The following is a 16,636-nucleotide window of genomic DNA, read 5'->3' as shown; positions in this document are numbered from 1 at the left end:
ACTATCAGGACCATAAAAGACTATCAGGACCAGAATCTGGAGAACCTGAATCCAGAACCATAGTCTTTGCAGTCTGGACTAAACATTTATCACAATATAGTTGAGCTGTGATCATCACAGGAAATCCCAGGAGAGGGAAGTGAGAAATTCTGGTTTCTTCTTCAAAGGCAGCAACTTAGTGCTGGCTGGCCAGGACACAGGACTGGGAAGCTCCTACTGAGTCTATTTGGGGCCGCTCTTTCTGTTGCTTTTACTCTTTACCTGTACTAGGTATTGTTTATGAAGGTGGTTACTAATATACTTTGTAAGTAGTGATTTACTTAGTGTGATTGGGTTACATCAGTTAACCATTGTCTTGAATTATTTCTAGGGGTGAGGCACTGCTTGATAGCCTCTGTAAAGAGTATAAATAAAACAGATAAACATATTCTCAGGCAGATAAAAGTACAGCTTACAGCAGACACATCAGTGCTGTCTTTGAAGACATCACTTGATTCAGGAAATTGGTAATAGGTATAATACATTTTACTTGTTACTTGTTAAAAACATTTTATGTATTAAATGCATGCAGTTATCCATATTCTTTATAGTACAACATAATAGTTTCTTCAAACATTTATTATACATAATTTCAGTTTCAATACACCAGAAAGAGGAAAGAAGGAACAGAGAGGCGGGAGATATGTGATTCAACAGGGCCAGTCACATGGCTGGGGGGCGGGGGGAGGTGTCTCAGAAGTTGACTATTACACAAACTTTGAAGAAGAAGAAAAAAAAACACTGCTCATCGGAACTCTGAATTTTATCCTTATATTAAGATAGTTAGCTATCATCAGTTAGTGGTGATTATCATGACAGTTGTTCAGCAATTAAGAGAAATTATTGGGAAGGAAAAAGGAGATAGGTTTACTTTTGACCTTCATTTAATTGCATACTTTTGACTTCAAATTAGAGCCTGGTGATTGGGGTCTCTTTGAAAATAAAGGGCTTCTTACTGTTTGCTTTATTGTCTCCTTGGCCACCTAAGTAGAAAGCCTTTCCTTAAAGATAGCTTTCCTTCTTGGTCCTCACCCCTTGAGAACTTCACCCTGGCCCCAGACATGTCCCGCTCCCATTTGACCAAGTGCAGTTCTCAGATGTGAAATCCATCCCACCTCCATGGCCATTAATTCCTATCCTTCTTAATTTTCATGCTGTTAATCTTCTTTGTTAAAATTATTCTGAATCCCAATTTTTCATTCAACTAATCTCTTCTTGACCATGTACTAAGACTATTTTGTTCTGCCTTTCCTATTCCATAATTTATGTCTTGTTCCCTAGAGGATAACTCATAACAAAATAGCTTTACTCAGTCACCTCATTTCCTGATTTCTAATTTTTGCTAAAATCGATTACAATCTGTGCTTTAGTGCTCAAAGATTTATTGAAAGAATAATTGAATTAATAAGTTTTATGTTGCATTTTGTTAGAGATGCTTATCTGTACTGGTATTATTTCTAGGTGTTTATTTTGTACCATGATTTTTATAAATAAGCATAGTTATGGAGAAGTTAACTGTTTTCTATTGCTTATTTTTCCATACCAATATACTGCATTCTTAATTTTTCTACTACCTTGTCTAGTGGAAAAATACCAAATATGGAAAAGAAAGTTTAAAGCAAAGTAAATTATTTGTTAACTTTTAAAATTATCTGTAAATATGAAATTTTCATAATTTGACTATAAAGATTCCTCGTTCATAACATTTTTCTTATTTGGAGATGAAAAGCACTCATAGTTTCATTAAGAAAGTTCTAAAATTATTAATTACAATGAGTAGACTTTGTCCTGGAACATTTAAAGTAATTGCAAACCTGCACAATATTTTATTATTTTAAAGGCTCAGTTGTTTTACTGGTATGCTATGAAAGCCAGTATATAAGAAACCAAGTATTAACATATGGTTCAAAATTTTTCCATAGCAGTTTAAACTTAACTCTGTAAAATATTGTGCAAAATTATTACACCCAAGACTCAAGAAAATAAGATTTTTGATATATAAATATGAATGGCTCGGTTATTTTTAGCCATAATATGTCTAAATCTTAATTAACTTGAATCTAAGAAATTCGATCCTTCAGTGTTAAGTAGAACACTCACTTCCCTTTAAGAGGCACATGAAAGCAAAAACATTTTAATCTCAGGTATTTGGTCAGTGGAGAAATTTTTAAAACATTTCTAGTGGTATTTGTACAAGTAACTATTTCTCCTAAAACCAGAATTACTAGCACTGCTCAGATGTATGACTCTACAATTTTTTTTAGTTACCTAAGATGTGAACGACAGAAATTGATTCCATAAACCTGTGAATCTTTCAAAGTAAAAATATATAAATAACAATTATTGGATAAACTAAGTTAGAAAATTAAAACCACTATACTAATTCTCTCCTGAATATTTTGGCTCATCAAAGTTTTAATGTATCTTTTACCAGATATTACTTATAAAAATTGTGCTTTTATGATGATGGCAGTCTATTTTAATGTTAAACAATTCAAATATACTTTTAAAATTTTAACAGTAGGCATACTTTCTTTAAAAATTGAAAATTATTTTATCATACCTGTTGATTTTGCTTTAGTTTTCAGGAGTTGATGAATTTGCAAAGCCTGTCAATGAATCAGAAATTCCTAAATTCTTTAACTGAGTCTCTTAAAAATCCACAGTAACTGCTGTATCCACATAAGTTGTCCTTTGAATTACTGTTGCAATTTAAGCAAATATAATCTGCTTGGAAAACTCTTGGGTTGAATTAAAATTATGTATTTCTTTTCATTATACAAAACTTTGTGGATTCAAATTAAGATGCCTGTGTTTTAGTCAGATTTATGTGGCTTACTTCTTTCTTTTTCCCTTAATTTTGGTTTGAGGTGTGGTAAGAATTTCCTCTAATATGAAAGGCAAACAGAACTAAATGAAACAGCATGTACTGATTACTGTTTTTATTTTCATCTTCATGCCAAAGAATTTTTCAAATTAAGGTCCTCTGTAAAATGAAACTCAGTGTCTCCATCATTTAAGGTGGAACTCAGTCTCTGAGATCTCAGTTGTCTGATACCTTGTGTGTTTACTAAACCAGTGTTCCCTAATTGAGATAAGGAACCAGCATTTCACAGTTTATTTTTAAAAAACTAAATGAATTTTCATTAGTATTAAAGATTAAATATTTAGCTTTTCCATATAACGAATTACATATTTTCTATCAGGTTTCCCTTTCCTCACCATTCTCCCAAACACAAAGTTGAATGCCTTCTACTAACCTTCAATATAAAAATCACTGTCTTGGTTACAGAACTTAGAGCATTACTCTTATATATCTCTGATTTGCCTGTTTTTAATAGTACAAAAAATATATAGTACTGAATAAAGTGGAATAAGAAACTTCTGTTCACCAGGCACTATTACTTTTATTTTGCAGATTCATTTCACTTTTTATTATCTCTTTTCTGAAAAATAACAGTTAATTGCTTAAATGCTATATTTTTTATGCTTTTTTAAACAGAGAGTTAACTTGTGTCTCTTGGCACTGAACCTTGAGTTCATTCTTTAGGAGATTCTTTCAGGCTTGTGCACACTAATAAGGTAAAATAATTCCTGGAGTTCATTTTATTTTCCTCAAAATAGTGTTTTTCATTAGATTTTTAAAAAGAACTCAATTTTTTTTTTCTTGCTATGCTTCAGATTTTAAAAATATTTACAGTGTTTCAAAATGGTGCTTTGGCAATATTGTAAAGGTCTAATCTATTATTTGAGACATTGGTATGTAAAATGTGGCAGATGTATTTAGGCCAAGATTTCATCTTGTTACTGATCTTCCCCATATGTTTCCTATTAGTCTTTGTTCTTTAACCTCAGACTTCCATGCTAAAGAAAATAGAGCAAATTTCTGTATTTTCTAAAATTATTTTACATGCCTTCATGGTTCTTTTTTGAAGATTAATTAAAAGTTAACAGCTTAATTTTTATATTTTTTCATTTAACTCTGATTTGAATTTATGATAGTGATTATGTTGTTTCTGTTCCTAACAAATGGGAGAAGAATATTTACAATTGGTAGAATCAAGGGTGACTAGGAAATTTAATGAGACCAACAGGGGAGGTTTAGCTTGGCAAGGTTTGGGAATAGGGGAAGGTAGTGGTTAAAATCAGGCCTTAGAAGAAAAATAGAAGCTTTGAGTAATAGTTGGGGAAATATGATTTACATGAAGTATATATTTTGCACATTTGGGTGACCAAAATACATATTTCTCATACTTACTTAGTCTTCATCTACAGTTCTAGTAGTTGGTATAGTGCCTTCAAAAAGCTTGGAATTTTCTGAGTACTAATATTGTCTTTTATTAATAAACCTAATTTTTGGAGAACACTGAGGAAGGAGGATGGATATCAGGAAAGACAACTTGAATAAAGGGTTGAGACTTCCAGTCACACTCTATTCCCAACCCCACTATCCTCCCCCAGAGGAAAGGGGCTTGAAGTTCAGTTTAGCTGCCAGTGGCCAGTGATTTAATCAATCACGTCTGCAATACAACCTCTGTAAAAACCCAAGGGAGGGGCTTCAGAGAACTTCTAGGTTGGTGAAATTGAAGGTTTTAGTGGGAAAATAGCTTGCCTGGAGAAGACATGGAAGCTCTGTGCCTTCCTGCATACTTCGCCCTATGCATGTGTTTTATATGATTGGTAAGTGTATCCTTTAATATCCTTTGTAATAAATCAGTGATATGGTGAGTAGATAAGTTTCCTGAGTTCCTCATGCAACTCTAGCAAACTACCTGAACCTGAGGTGGCGATTCCTAGGGACCTCTAGCTTAAAGCCACTTGGTCAGGAAGCACAGATGATAATTTGGGCTTTTGAGGGCATCTACATCTGAGGTGGGGGTAATGGAAACTATCTGTACCTTGCTAGAACCCAGTTAGCTAGAGCTTGCTTAGAACAATCTTGGGAGACTGATCCCTTTACTTTCAGGATTTTATCTCCAGCTGGATAGTTTCAGAACTGAGTTGAATATTCCAGCATCCTGCTGTTAATTGAGAATTGTTTGTTGGAGAGGCCTATCTTTTGTCCATAATTGAGCTGCATTCCCAGAAATGTATAAACTCAGATTATTTGGGCTGTTAATATGTGATAAAAGACCAAAAGAAGTGAAACCTTCAACAAATGGTGCTAAGAAAACTGGACAAACCATGCAGAAAATGAACCTAGACCTCTCTCATTCCATACAAAAAATTAACTTGAATGGATTAAAGATTTAGATGTAAGACCAGAAACCATAAAATACATAGAGAAAAGCAAGCAAAATATGTCTCATCATTGCTTCAGGAATGCCATTAGAGACTCAACTCCAATTGCAAGTTAAACAGACACAAAAATAAATGAATGGGACTAAATCAGGTTTTAAAAACTTTTGAACACTGTCATTTAAACATAGCCTACTGGGTTGAAGAAAGTTTTTGCACATATGTCAGTCAACGGCCTAATATCCAAGAATAAACACTCATCCCAGTGCAACAAAAAGAAAACAAAGAACCAATCAAAAAATGGGCTGAAGGGCTAAATGGACACTTCTCCACAGGCGATAATATAGAGGGCCAACAGGAACACGAAAGCATGGTCAATGGCACTTGTAATGAGTGAAATGCAAATCAAAACCACATTGACATGTCACTTTATTCCAATGCGAATGTCCCTTATCAAAACAAAGACAAAACACAGAAAACAACAAATGTTGCCAAGGAAGAAGAGAGAAGGGAACCCTTATGCACTGTTAGTTGGGAATAGAGTATGGTCCTGCTCCTGTGGAAAGCAGTATGGCATTTCCTCAAAATATAAAAAATAGATATACTGTATCATCCAATAATTCCACTCCTGGGTACCTTGCTGAAGAATGCAAAATTACTTCCTGAAGAAGGGATATAGGCAGTCACATGTTTGTTGCAACACTATTTATAATAGCAAAGTTGTGTAAATAACTTAAATGTCCATCAACTAAATAGTGATGAAGATGTGGTATATATACATAGTGGAGTGTTACTCAGCTATAAAAAGATTAACTCTTGCCATATGTATCAAGATAGATGGAACTAGAGTGTATTATGCTAAGTGAAATAAGTCAGAAAGAGAAAGAAAATATCAGATGATTTCGCTATTTGTGGAATATAGAGGAAAAAAGCAAATGAAAGAAACTGACAATAAAAACAAAACAAATGTAACTGCAGGATTAAGGCTGTGACCCAAAGGGCTGTGGATGTTTTGATGGTGAGATTGGTGTGGTAACATACATTTGGGAAGGTGTTAACCTATTTCCCTAAATCATGTCTAGTATTGTAAACTGATGTCACCTCAATAAAGAAAATGGATCTCCAGGATACCACCAGCTACAAAATTCGTGATAGTTCTCCATTTCTGCGAGGTGGTTATAACTAGCAGTTGGGGAGAGCCATAAGTTGAACTGTGAAATTCTAAATTGTACTCTACTATTATAATTTGAAGTATCTCAAAGCTGAATAACAAAGTACTGGAAAGATCTACCTAATTCAGGCAATAAGTGTAAAATGTTTCATTCATTCTGCTAACAGTACTTGAGCACCTACTTGTTCAGCAGTTTCAGGTCGTGAAGACTGAGCAATAAGAATCCCTCTTGTTATATAAGAGGAAAACAAACAAACAAACAAACAAGTGAAACATGTTGGATGACACGATGGAGTACGGTGGACAGGAATAGAGCGGTAGAGAGGAGTAAAAATGAATGAACACAGGGTACAGGTCCAATTCCTGATATTGTACAAGTATGTGCTGCAACCCAGCAGTCACCTGTGTGGTGGGTTGGGGAGCCAGGTGTGTCTCTGTGGGTAGGATGTTACAGAGAAGCAAGGGGAGGTCGTGAAATGATCTGTGAGGTGGTGGACCTGAAAACCTCAGTATCATACATACATTCATTACACCTGCATACAATATTTCACATACATAAACTACAGTGGTTACATAAAGGATAGGTTCATGCACGAGCGAGTGGACACCTGGCAGTGGACCTAGAAGCAGTGACACTCTAGCAGCAGTGAACGCCCAGCACCCAGATCTTCATTTCTAACTCCATTCTCCAGCATAAGACCTCATCTCCTTGGAAAAACAAATGACTGGTCCCAGGACTGGAATAGGGATCACAAAGGATGAGCCTGGAGTATCTCGTAACTGTCTTGTAACAGCTAGTAAGGAGGTACTCAAAACTGGAAGAGACATGGGAAATTTATGTACTTTATGTTCAGTTCTACTGCGAGTCTAAAACTGCTGTAAGAAATAAAATCTATTAATATATTTTAGGAAGGAAGGTCACTATTTCAGTCAGTTTGATAAAGACCTAAATTCAGTGAGGGATGCAAGCTGAGTTAGTATATCAAGGGGGCAGAAGAGTGAGCTGGAGGTGGGATGGGTTGGGACATCCTCACAGAGGCAGCAGGATCAGTCTTAGTGTCCACAAATCCTTTTGATGTGCCCAGAAGCTATAGCCTTCCAGCTTTCTAAATCAAATCATATTTTCTAGGCATTATCACTCCAGCTGATGAACTGCTTCAGTCAGAAAGATTATTTAGTCCAAACTAAATAATAGTCCTAAAATAGTCCAAACACTACTGTCTTTGTGCAGCTACCCTTCATGTTTGTGAGGAGCATACATTATTCATTCAATGACCCACCCTCATAAGTTTTCATTTCCCTCATTTACTTTTTCCATAAATGAACATCTGGTGTCAAAAATGTTGTGAGTAGGAGGTGGAAATAATGACCTTCCTTTTCAACCCCCACTCCCACCCCAGCCTCACCCACTCTCTTGCATAAGCCAGAGTTTGGGAGTCCTCTAATTGCATGCACCACAAAATGTAATTAGAGATCCACCAGCCTTTGAATTGCCAGGTAAAATTTAGGTTCCAACAAGTATCTCCAAACTTAGAACTGCAGAATCAGAATATGTGAGTGGGCCCAAGAACTTTTTTAGCACATGTCCGGGTGCTGTGAAAACCTGGGAACCTCCAATGTAACTTGTCTTCTGCTCCTCCCTCTCAGATTAGATCTATTACTGAGTTTGTTGTGTTCCAGCACCTAAATATCTTTTTTAGTGTGCCCATGGTTTATGGTCTCATCCTGTCGTTTTCTTTCCAGTGACCAGCGTCTCTCAGGATATCAGTCAGGAGTGTCTTGACTGGTCTCCCTGTGTTCACTCATCTCCTTCTCAAACCTGTTCTCATCTTTTTTCTGTATCAAGTAAGTCTGAATTGTCATACTTCTGCTTAAATTCCTCCAGTGGATTTTATCTGATACTTTTAAAATAAATTCCCAAACATGACCCCATGTTTGGGGAAACTGACCTTTTCTCATCCTTCCGCCGGTTCCCTTAGGCTTTGGGATTGCACCCACCCTGAACTTTCTGGGACTCTCTCTGCCCTGCTATTGCCGCAATAAGACCTCAGCACATGCTTTTCCATCGCTGGGAATGTTGACCCTTCTCATTCCTTCAACTTGGTGCCAACTAACTCCTTTTAGCTTCCAGATACCAGTTGATCCCAGCAGTGATAAATTATGAACGTAATTATTTTTCTAATCTTTCTTCTGTTACTCTCTCTTTGGTGCTGTCATATCCTGAAGTTGTCTGTTCACGAAAGGTGCTCAGTAAATCCTATTTGAGTGAATGCATATTACCCCTATGGAGCCCCCTCTTCTGCATGTTCTGGTTATCTTCCCAACTTCATGCCTCTTGAAGGAAAAATGGCCATAGGACCCTGCCTGTACCAGACCTGCTGTGTTCTGTCATCTCCATTACCCACTGTGTCAGCTGATCTTGTGCACAGAAAGGATGTGGAACAAATTTGTGAAAATCACGACACAGAACTAGGAAAAGACAGTTGGTAGTTATTTGGCTGAAGTCTACAGAAAGGAGAAAAGGGAAAGAAGAAATGAGTGGTATTACTTTTTAAGCAGTATATGAATCTCCAGTGGAGGCATTGAAACTTAAAAGTGTCTGGTGGAATAGAGTTGATTTTATGTTGTTAAATGACTCAAAGGTTGAAAAGAAAGCTTGTTATTTCTCCCACTACTCACAACACTTCTGACACCAGATGACTGGGGTTTTCCTGTACCAACCAGTGATCCAACACCAGCTGGCTGTCCTACAGCTTAACTCCTGTTCTGACTCTTTCAGGAACTGTGAGCAGAGACCAAATATGTATTTATGTTACACAGGTACACCATGAAAATACACTTCTATCATAACTTCCCCTTACCCCCGGCTCCTACTGCAGCTGCTGCTGAGACACATTCGTCCACTGCACTGGAGACCTTCAGTAGAATGCAGTATTGTCATTTTTTTATGACTCCTTCCAGTGATATTTTACGTGTCCACACACAGGTGTGTATATTTTTAAATCATTATTTTTGAAAAGAATTCTTGCAGAAATTTGAGATCGTCTAATCTTTTCCTTTTCTTCATGGTCATTGATGCCATTAGTAACTTTTTGTGTCATTGCACACATGTACAAATGTATTATTCAAGGATAAATCCATTTACATGGGCATCTGTGATTGCTGTCTACAGAGGACTTTAGGACATCGGTTAAATCTTGCTGGTTAGAGTTTAAGGTTTTTTGTTTGCTTTTTTTGGATGATCTGGTTGGTTAAAATGGTAACAGTGTGTGAGTTTTCAGCTCTCTTACTGTGACTCTGTGTGTCTCATGTTTTACAGCCATGTGTACTTTTTCTGGAACTGTGTTTTTTTCTTGTGTTGTAGAAGTAAATCAAGATTGTTTGACTTTTAGGAATTCTAAGAAAATTAGGCCTGTTTGTTATGACTTCTAACTATTGATTCCCAATTTGTGATTTGCCCTTTGACTTTTCTCTGAACAGTTTTGCTATGATGAGTTTGTTATGGTGTTGCATTTATACACTTCCACTTAAGAAACTTCTGGGTTGTTTTTTTTTTTTTGAAGATTTATTTAAAATTTATGCATACAGAACTGGGGTATAGGCCAGAGATGCAGGAGCTGTGAGAGGATTCACCAGAGACAGAATGGGGAACATAACAGGCAGATGGACGAAGTACACTGCTGAGGAGAGCAGCGGGCAAGACAGAAGTCTGCCACGCCATGCAGGTGACCTCCCTGGCCAGGAATTGAACCCATGCTGAGTGGCTGTGGCCAGCTTCTGGCTTCATAGTTCTATGCCTTAACCTGTTGTGCTACCAGGTTGGGTCCAAGGTCCTTCTGGTTTTTAGAGTCCCCTTCTTTATCATCAGAAAACTCTCCCATAGTTTTTATAAACTTCTCCAGTCCCGTTATGGATTCTTTTAAATTTTTTATATTTTACATTTGGATTTCTAATTTGTTTGAATTTATAGTACTTATTATGAGATGTGAGGTATCATTCCACTGGACATTTTGCAAGTGGCTTTCCAAGTTTCCTGATAGCATTAATTGAAGAGCTATACAATTAAAAATGTCTTATCCATGTACTGTTTTGCCTGTATTTTATTGTCTCAGGACTTATGTTCAATTCTTAAATCCATTTGGAGTTGTTTTTTGTGTGTGGTGTCAGGTAGTTAGTTTCATTCTTTTGTATGTGGTGGTCCAGTTTTCTTAGCACCATTTGTTGAACAAGCTGTCCTTGTTCTACTGCATATTCTTTACTCCTTTGTCAAAGATTAGTTGTCCATAGATGTAACTTTATTTCTGGATTTTCTGTTCAATTCCATTGGTCTGTGTGTCTGTTTTTGTTCCAGTACCATACTGTTTAATTATTACCGCTATGTAGTATATATAATTTGAAATATGATACCCCATTCTCCTTCTTTTTAATTAGGAGAGTTTTGGCTGTTTATTTGCACATCACATATCTGACAGAAGGCTAGTAATCAATATATTTAAAAAGAACTCATGCAACTCAACAGCAATAAAAACAGCCCAATAAAAATATGTGCAGAAAGCTAAATAGATTTTTCTTCAGAGAACACAGATGGCCAGTAGACACTCAACATGGAATACCTTTTAATTATAAAAAGTGATAAACTCTTGCTGTTTGCAAGAGAAATAAATCAGGAGGAGAAAGACCAAAAAAATTGCTTATCCAGTTAAAAATGCCACTTACGTCATGCACTGAATCCAACATTGTTTCTATTTTCCTTGATCTTGTACCAGAGTCATGTGACTGTAATTATTACAGCTTTTCAATATCTGACAGGACTTACTCCTCATCACTCTTTTTTTTTCTTTCTTTCTTCACTTTTTTTTATATAATATGTTTATTTTTACATCATTTTGTGCATTTTTTCATCTCAATTGTAATCCCTGTGGGTCTCCCGTCACCAAATCACCCACATCACTTTTTTTTAATGTGCTTAATTGTTCGCATCACATGCTCTTGCTACCTTATTTGAATTGATTGAATCTTCATGCATCCTTTCTGTTACTACTTTACAATATTAAAATTGTTCATTTGCTTTGTATTGTGGGTTCTTTTATTTTCTTTCTATTTTTCAGTTTGCTAAGTATTTTTATGTGTAGTAGATTCTGAAAAGAATAAGTGAGTATAAGATACCAAGACTAATGAAACAAACATGTATTCTCCATCTGGTGTAAGAAGTAAGACATTAAGGCCTTGGAAGCCCATCTCTTGTTTCCCTGCTCTTTTCTAGCCAAGTGCAATAACTATTTTGAATTATGTATTTAATATTGCCTGGTATTCCTTATACATTGCATCCTTATATATAAACCATCCTTAATTGGCTCTCTATAGCCGCAGGTTCTTCATACATGAATTGAACCAACTACTGATTGAAAATACATGTAATTAAGCTTGCATTGGTTCCATCTGTACTGAGTATACAGATTTTTTTTGTTATTATTCCTACACAATATAGTATAATAGCTATATTTATGGCATTTACACTGTATAAGGTAGTATAAGTGACCTAAAGATGGAAGGATGTCAGTAGGTCATATACAAATGCTATATGCTATTTTATATGAGGAACTAAGCATCCTCGGATGGACTATATAATCACCTTTTTCTAAAGTCAACATATCTTTTGTCCTAATTTTTTATTTTGTGCCACTTATAAATTCCTAAGGTTCAGAGTGGTTAAATACTTGGTTGTTTCATAAAGTCATCCTTAAGGTGATTAATTCGATACCTTAAAATTCTACAATTTGTACTTTTAGTTAAGTTTTTTTTTTTTTAAGTTTTTTTAATGCTTGCAATATCTGGGGTATAGACCAGAGGTACGGGAGTGAGAGGATTCACCAGAGACAGAGTGAGGAGTAGAACAGGCAGATCTATTGAAATAAACTGCTGAGGGGAGCAGCAGGCAAGATAGGAGAGGTCTTCTACATCATGTGGGTCAGCTCCCTGGCCAGGGATCAGACTGCAGTGGCTGGCAATAGCTTGATAATGCTGAGACTTTAATCCCTGTGCCACCAGGAGGCCCCCTTAGTTGATTTTTTTTAAAAAGATTTATTTATTTGTGCATACAGAACTGGGGTGCAGGCCAGAGGTTCAGGGGCGGTGAGAGGCTTCACCAGAGACAGAGTGGGGAACAGAACAGGCAGATCGACAAAGTACACTGCTGAGGGGAGCAGTGGGCTGGTCAGGAGAGGTTTGCCACGCCATGTGGTCTCCTCCAGGGCAGGCAGGAATCGAACTCATGCGGAAGCGGCTTTAGATTCTCAGTGCTGTGCTCTAACCCACTGTACACCAGGGAGGGCCCTTAGTTGATTTTTAATTAAAAATTTGCTTTGAGATAATTGGAAAGACAATCAAGTTATAAGAAGTCACACAGAGTTCCATGTGCATTATGCTCAGTTTCCCCTAAGATAACATCTTATAAAACTATATTACCAGTATCACAATCAGGATGTTGGAGGTGACATAGTCAAGTAAGGAACATTTACACCCCTAGTCCACATGCTTTTATAGTCACACAAATTTCTTGTCCTTACCCCTTCTATCTGTGCCTCCTGGAGCCACAATCTATTCTTAGTTTCTACAGTTTTGTCACTTCAAAAACATGCATGAATTAATCATACAATATAATCTCTTTTGGAGTTGAGTTTCTTTTTTCACTCAGCAGGTTGTTAATCAAGTTGTTTGTCAATAGATTATTCCTTTTTATTATTGAGTAGTATTCTACAATCTTAACATACCACAATTGGTTTAACCATTCCTCTGCTGAAGATCATCTGGGCTTCTTCCAGTTTGAGGCTATTACTAATAAAACTCCCAAAAAGTTCATGTATAATTTTGTTTCTATATAATGGCAATACATGCAGGTTTAAAAATATATTAGTAATCAATACAGGTTTTTATGTGAACACAGGTCTTTATTTCTCTGGGATAAATGCCATAGCATATAACTGCTAGGTTACAGGATGTGCACATGTTTAGTTTTTAAAAGTCTGCTCAATTATTATGCAGAATGACTAATACCATTTTACATTCCTACCAGCAATGTATGAGAGAGCCATTTTCTACCCACTCTCTTCAGCATTTGCTGTTAGCCTGAAATCAGGTAGATTGGATTGCTATGCCCATTTCTACAATCATAAGGTTTTGTGATGATTAAGTGAGTGCTTGGTATTTCAACCTTACCATTAGAATACTTCATTTGTAGAACGCACAAAATGAAGAATGATGTAAAAAAAAAAAAAAAAGAATGCTCCGTTTGTTATTGCCATATGGAATAGGCTCTGTAAGTGCTAGCTAGCACTGTTCTTTTTTTTAATAAGATTTTTATAGTCTTGTGAAGTGACTCAGATACTTTATAAGTATGTAAAGTATAATTCTGTTCCCAGTTTTCAAATATTCCATCCCTTGGTCTTCCCAATTATGTATTTTTATTAGTCAGACCATGTATATAATTTCTGCTTCAGTTAGATACTTATATTTTTTAAAATAACGGTAGTGTTTTGAGACTCTTTTAAAGTACTTTTAGCTTTGTTGTCTTTATTTTCAGAGGTCTATAGCATATTAACATAAGATTATCCTTCCATGGTGAAAATTAGGTGATTTGTATAGCAAATTTAATGGAAAAATTTTATTTCTGGAAATCAATTTTTGAAATATGTATCTTTCAGTACATGTGGGAAATTAGAGATAAGCTATTCTGAGGTTTCAGAATGGATAGAGGTGGTAGAATAGAATAAAACAAAAATGTCAATTGTTATGACTTTGGACATGCCAAAAGCACAAGAAACAAAAAGAAAACAGATAAATTGGTCATCTTCAAAATTAAATTTCTCTTTTGTGACCAAGGATGCCATAAAGTAGATAAAAACAACCTACAGGATGGGAGAAGCATTTTCTAAATCATATATCTAATACGGACTTGTTTCCAGAGTAGATAAGGAGCTTATAAAAGTCAGTAGTAATAATAGTGATAGTCACCACCTTAAAATTGAGTAAATAATTTGAATAACCACATTTCCAAAGAATGTGGTAGCATTATTCATTATGGCCCCAAAACAGAAATAAATCATGTCCATCAGCTGATGAATGCATAAGTAAATATGCCCCATCCATACAGTGGGTTAATATTTTGCAGTAAAAAGAAAGGAAGTGTTGACACATGCTGCATGAGTCCATGTTGAGAACATTATGTAAGTGGAAGGAGTCAGACAAAAGACTACATATTTTATTATTCCACTTATTTGAAATGTCCAGAAACATATAAAATCCTTAGAGACAGAAAGTGGATTTGTGGTTACCCAAGTTGGGAGAAAATGGGGAATAACTTTTAACAGGCATTGGGTTTCTTTTTGGAGTCGAAAATATTCTGAAATTTTTTGTATTCATGGCTTCTTACCCTGGATATACTAAAAATGCATGAACAACATACTTTGAATGAGTGAATTGTATAGCTATAGCTCATTAAAGCTATTATAAAAATAATAGGGTTAGAAGTAAAAGTGAAATAGTATTAGCTATGAGTTGCTAACTTTTGAAACTGAATGAGATGTACTCATTATATTGTTTTGTCTACTTTTGCTCCTGTTTATAAATTCTTCTTAATGGGAAGGAAATCTCTAGCCCCCCAAACTCAAGTCTTTATATTGATACTTCACATGACCAGTTATACTCTGCTTTTAAAGTAGAGAATGGACTGTGCATTTGCCCTGTGTCCTGAGTTTTCCTCTTTCTGACCTTCACTCAGGTCCTCTGTAACCTCTTATGTCTATGTTAGAACAGCTCTTTATTAATCATTTTATTATTTCACCAGTGGAGAGATTAGTGCTGGGAATTCTTCCCTTGTTACATTACTAGTCAGAGCTGTTTGGGTGTGAGGATTTGCTCAAAACTCCCTAATGCCTGAGATAGAAACTAATAAACCCGTCAGTAACACTGAATGCATTGGGAAAAAATGCCACTCACCCCTCCCTCTGAGAACTAAGAGCACAGCATTACATCTGCAAAGGGAATGTGTTCTCTGCTGGAGCAGCAGAGAAAGGGAAATGACATAGAAGGATACAAGCTTTCCCTTTTCTTTTATTGATTAATTTAGAAGCATATATTGAACAAAGGTGCTATGCCAACCTTTGGTAAGGAGGGAATGCCAAGATGACTGAAACACAGTGTTTACAATCAAGATGTCTAGAATTCTCTGGAAAAGATTAGTATGTGAATAGCTATAGTAAGATAGGTTGTGGTAAGGGCAGAAGAGAAGCACAATCAAAAATGCTGGGAAGATTCAGGGACAGAGGGGGAAAGAAGCCACATCTGTTTATGGAGAATTGGGAAGATTGACATTTGACATTTGAGGTTGGGTAAGATTTTGAAAAGATGGCATGAGCAAAGACACAGCTGCCAAAAAATAATGTTTAAGAGCTGGTAAATAATCCTGTTTTATAGCATAAAAAGATGTAAGAATAAATCAAAAAGTTCAAAAATCATTATTTAGATGTAGGGCCTACATGTAATATAGAGAGTCTTAAAGGATAGGTTGAAGATTTATAACTCAGGAACTCTGATGGCCTCTTGCTGAAGGAACTGGCATATACAATCCAGATAATGCACAGAACCGTTTGGTTGGTCATGTTCATGTTGGACTGCAAAATGAGGCAAGGAACCAATTTTAATATTTCAGTTAGAAAATAGAGTGAGTGTGATATGGCGTGTGAGAAGAGAATAAGAAAGGCGGGATAGATCCCAGCAGGTGGGAAAGCAGGGCAAGGGCATAGAGGGGCAAGAGGGCCTCTGACAGTTATGTTAGCGTTTGCTTTTAAATGCTTGTTAATCTCTGTGACCAGCATTTTAGATGAGGATTTCAGGGATCTGACATTAGAGGTAGTGGCCAAATACACGAAAGAATGGGACAGAGAAGAGGTCAAGTGGGTGAATTAGTGGTGGGAATTTTATGAGGATTGTACCTGCAGGGAGAAAGCAACACTGCATAAAAATGAACAATGATGTGAAATATATAAATATATATAAATTATTTTAAAAAGTCAAGGGAAGACTACTGGTGAGCATGCGCTACTACAGAGCAACCTGGAAAGCCTGACTGTGGAGGCCAGCTCTCCAGAAGGAGACTGCACATAGATTCTAGCAGGTTGATTTTTGACTTAG

At 36.1% G+C, this 16,636-nt stretch overlaps 2 protein-coding genes across 2 annotated transcripts in view; one reads left to right on the top strand and one right to left on the bottom strand.

The window, feature by feature from the left end:
• OMD (osteomodulin) overlaps positions 1–2,839 on the bottom strand; it is an 8,191-nt gene extending 5,352 nt beyond the window's left edge. The window contains exon 1 of the mRNA XM_012726221.1: positions 2,603–2,839. The gene's annotated coding sequence lies outside the window, so the exon portion shown is untranslated. The remainder of the gene's footprint in view (positions 1–2,602) is intronic.
• The window catches only part of CENPP (centromere protein P), a 158,473-nt gene that overhangs the window by 40,830 nt on the left and 101,007 nt on the right, over positions 1–16,636 (top strand). The gene's annotated exons all lie outside the window — the stretch shown is intronic.

The sequence above is a fragment of the Condylura cristata genome, unplaced genomic scaffold (assembly GCF_000260355.1).
Source record: "Condylura cristata isolate star-nosed mole 26May11 unplaced genomic scaffold, ConCri1.0 scaffold00017, whole genome shotgun sequence".
Classification (NCBI taxonomy): domain Eukaryota; kingdom Metazoa; phylum Chordata; class Mammalia; order Eulipotyphla; family Talpidae; genus Condylura; species Condylura cristata.
Note: the sequence above shows the minus strand (reverse complement) of the source record. Positions and strands in the feature narration are given on the sequence as shown.